The sequence below is a fragment of the Mandrillus leucophaeus genome, unplaced genomic scaffold (assembly GCF_000951045.1).
Source record: "Mandrillus leucophaeus isolate KB7577 unplaced genomic scaffold, Mleu.le_1.0 Scaffold94, whole genome shotgun sequence".
Classification (NCBI taxonomy): domain Eukaryota; kingdom Metazoa; phylum Chordata; class Mammalia; order Primates; family Cercopithecidae; genus Mandrillus; species Mandrillus leucophaeus.
The window spans coordinates 3,057,394-3,061,717 of NW_012110252.1; positions in this window are offsets into that span (position 1 = coordinate 3,057,394).

A 4,324-nucleotide genomic window follows, 5' to 3' on the forward strand; every position below is an offset into this window, starting at 1 on the left:
TTCCCCACAGAAGGAAAGAGAGGCTTCCAACCCATTGCTCTGAGGAATGTATGTATTCTTTGATAACCAGAGATGTTGGAAGACATAGAAAAGATATTAACACTACTAGGTTATGGCCCATTGTAGGTGCAGGTAAATAGTTTTTAGGTTGGTGACATTTTAAAATAAAGACAAAATGTTTTCTTTGGGGCTTGGGTGTGTCCGAATATGCTTGTCTGAAAAAACAACCTCACTCTTGTAAATATGTCTAGTATTTCTTTACTAAACAAAATTGTATTTTTGACCTGCTCTTTATATGTTCACAAAGACAGCTGTCAACGTTCATTCATTCATTTATTCATGCAAACAGCAAATGCTCTTCATGTTGCTATGCATTAGGCGTTAGACTGCCTAGGGGAACGCAGAACATAAAATGCTGTCTCTGTTCTCTAGAGGCTTAGTGTTTATTAGAAAATAATTCCAGACGATTATTTCAGAAGACTCACAAGAACGAATCCAGGTATTTCCCAAGGAAGGCTTGCTGCCTGTCCAAAGGCATCTCCATGGGCTGTGCATCAAATATTGTTAAGTGTAGAAAAAGGAAATTACTGTAGATGTTTCAAGCAAAGAGGGATTTAATGCAAGGGATTTTTATGCTGGTGTTGAAGGGGCTGGCGAAGCCAGAGGGATAAGGTGGCAGACTCACAGACTGGGGCGTTGCTGGTGCCCTTTCTTAGCTGACCTGTTGGAGGAATCACAGAAGTTGCTGGAGCCTGCAGCCACCTGCTGTTGATGCTGTTTTGCTAGAGCTGGAAGCGGAATGGCTTCTTCTTTCCCATTGCCTTCTAATCTCTCACTGCCTCCCATTGGCAGAATTCAACATTAACACACTGACCAAGAAGTCTTAATCATGTTCGCACCCATACGTGCACAACACAGAGAAGAGTACAGCAGGGCAAGGTGAGGCGGGAAGGGGGCAGTAAGGTCCAGCGGTCACATAACAAGCAGAGAGGCGTGGAGTCTGGAGGCAGTCACCATAACCACCACCACTCGGAGGTTTCCCTTAGTGTTTTAGACTTAGGAATTTGATTAATAGAACACTCAGATACGATTTGAAACCTGACTGAAAATAACTGTTATGGACTGAACCACGTCTCCTGCAAATTTCATACGTTGAACCCCTAACTCCCAATGTGACTGTATTTGGAGATAGGGCATTTAAGGAGGTAATGAAGGTTAAATTAGGTCGTAAGTGTGGGTCTTTAATGTGCTAGGACTGGTGTCCTTAGAGAAAGAGACACGGGGATGTGCATACACAAAGCAAAGGCCTTGTGAGGACACAGTGAGAAGATGTCCATTTGCAAGACAAGGAGAGAGGCCTCACCAGAAATCAACTCTGCTAGCGCAGAAAATAAACGTCTGTTGTGTAATCTATTCAGTCTATGTTATTCTGTTATGACAGCCCAAGCTGACTAATATACTAACCAAATACATAAATAATAAATATAAAGAGTCAGATGTCAAATTGTCATTTTTAGTTTGCACTAGAAATGGAATTTTTCAAAAGATTGTCTACTTATATTTGCTGGTCAGCACATTCTTCTTCTATAAGTGTTACTACATAGGAATCAAATAAAATTGGAAGGTTGCTTGATCACCCTAGTCTCTGAATTAGTTGAGTTAGATGGATGGTACAAACGGCCCAGGTAATCCCAGGCATCTTTAGGATATGATATACTCATGTCCCCCCTGGATCTGCCGTCTCTGCTGGATGTATGTAGTCTTTTCCGAATAGTGAAATAAATACAGTGTTTCAGCTTTTCTGATATTTTCTTTGTTAATGAGGTCCCTTTTCATATTGCTGCATCTTGGTTGCCATTTTGTTTCTTTTAGATAGTCTTCCTTTGATCCACTTGGATAAATTTACTCTGACCCTTTCCATGATTGTTTTATGGTCTGACTCACAAATTTTCACCTGTGGGGCCAGTATGTGTAGTTAGGCTGGAATTGGCTAGGATACACTGCTCTAATTGTACCGCTTGTTGCCATTGTCAACCCTGATTGGACTGTACCTTTATGATTGGCTAACGCTTGTGACATATTGTTGCTAAACAACTTGAATATTACATCTGCCTATATTATTGGTACCATAAAATATGAAAAGAAATTGACCACATCCATTTGGAAAGCTACTGAATCAGCTTTCCACATAGGCACATTGGGCTATTTGAGAACTATCAAAAGGATCCCCATTTCCCAAAATGACAGCCTCATCTGCCTAAGAAGAAGCATAAAATTTAGTAGCTAGAGTTGCTCTTAATGAGTTTAATCATATTTGCCAGAGGGTATGATCTATATATCTAATATTTAAGTCTTACGTACATGTATCTGTCCCCAGCCTAACTATTTCAATGACTTGTCTCATTAATCATCACAAAACCCTACTATGAAGAAGGTCCTACTATTAATGCCATCGAATAGAGTAAGCAGTGGAAGGTTAAATAGGTTAAATAATTTGTTGAATGTTACTGGCTAGTAGGGTGTAAGGTAGGAAATGTAAAACCTAAGATTAACTTTTGTGTTTAGAATAATTGCTGAGAGAGATACATTAGCCTCTAAGCCTCTGCAGTTTTTGCCTACAATTCAGCACTTTTTTCACACATTCTCTTACTGGCTATTTTCTTCCTAAGAAATAGGTCCTCTCTTAACAAAGTTCTTTTCCGATTCCTTCCCAGATGAAAGGCTGTTCCCTCTACCTGAAATGATCTTTGCCCATCTTTTACATGGCTGGCTTCTACCCTAACCACTCAATCCAAAAGCTATCCCTGTTCATGTGCTTCCCTTTTTTTTTTTTTTTTTTTTTTTTTTTTTTAGGATGGAGTCTGTCTCTGTCATCAGTGACGCTGTTGTTCAGTGGTGCAATCTCAGCTCACTGCAACGTCCATCTCCTGGGTTCAAGCAATTCTCCTGCCTCAGCCTCCCGAGTAGCTAGGATTACAAGTGCACACGACCACGCCCAGCTAATTTTTTTTATTTTTATTTTTAGTAGAGACAGGGTTTCACCATGTTGACCAGGATGGTCTCGATCTCTTGACCTCAGGTGATCCGCCTGCCTCAGTCTCCCAAAGTGCTGGGATTATAGGCGCAAGCCACCCCGCCAGCCCACTTGGCACTTTTCTCCACCTGCTGGGGGTTATTTCCTTCATACTGTACCTACCACAGTTTGGAGCTGTTTGTTTGTTTGCTTGTTTTCTATATGCCTCACTAAAATATGAGTTCCACAAAGGTGGGGACTTGGTTTTTCTTGTACATGACTGTGTCACTAACATGTAAGGACAGTATTCCATACAGTATTCCTAGGGTATTCCTACTGTCTTCCATACAGTAGGCCCTCAGTGCATATGTGCTAAAGGCCAAAGCACAATCTATTGTGAGCTATCAAACTCCCATGCTCTTTGGGATCAAGACTTAGGGTGTGTTTTTGGTGGAGAGGGAAATATGAGGGCCTGAGTAGTCGCTAGCTGGTTAATTATTGCAGAGGGTATTCTGAACTACCAGTGTATACAGTCGCTGAGACTGGGGCAGGGGGGAATGCTACAAAGTGGGCAGGAACAGCTGAAAGTAGAAAAGGCAGCCTCCCAAACAAATTTCAGTTGACTAGTGGTCGTGCCTATAGCAGTATACAGAACTAACTTCTTTTCTGAAAAATACTGCCTAGAATTTTAGACAATGATATTGAAAAATTTGGATTTTATCCTAAATTCTGATTGAACTCTTAAGAGTCTCTGAGTGGACAAGTGATGTATTAAAATTAGTGTTCTTGAAAGTAAGAGATAAAATGACTAAGATGGAGGAAGAAGCCTAAGCTGGAACATGAGCCCATCAGTTTCCCATGATTGACTATAGTTTGGGCATTCCCCATATGAGGCACCGCCATCTCAACCCTCTTGATGAAGAAAACCAAGAGAGAGCCCGCATCCTGTGGGCCATGAAATCCTGCCTGTTTGATCCATGTCAGACTTGGAGTAACTGAGAGTTGTGGAACGTATTTCTTTTCAATTATATTAAAGAATTAATTGGTATAGCATTGTATTTCATCTCTTCTGCATCAGCAGTACAATGGCTATATTTATTTACAAGGATTATGAGTAATTTCTATACCTCAAAGTGCCTTCGGAATCATCAAGAATATATTGAATTATGTTGACTAATATTTCAGGTTAACTGTTTTTACATGTAATCTGTGGGTAATTATAACTTAAATATGAGTTGTAATTTATGGCATCTAAATCATATTCCCATACATCATTTGATTGTTATCATCATGTTTTGTAGTTGAGAAAAA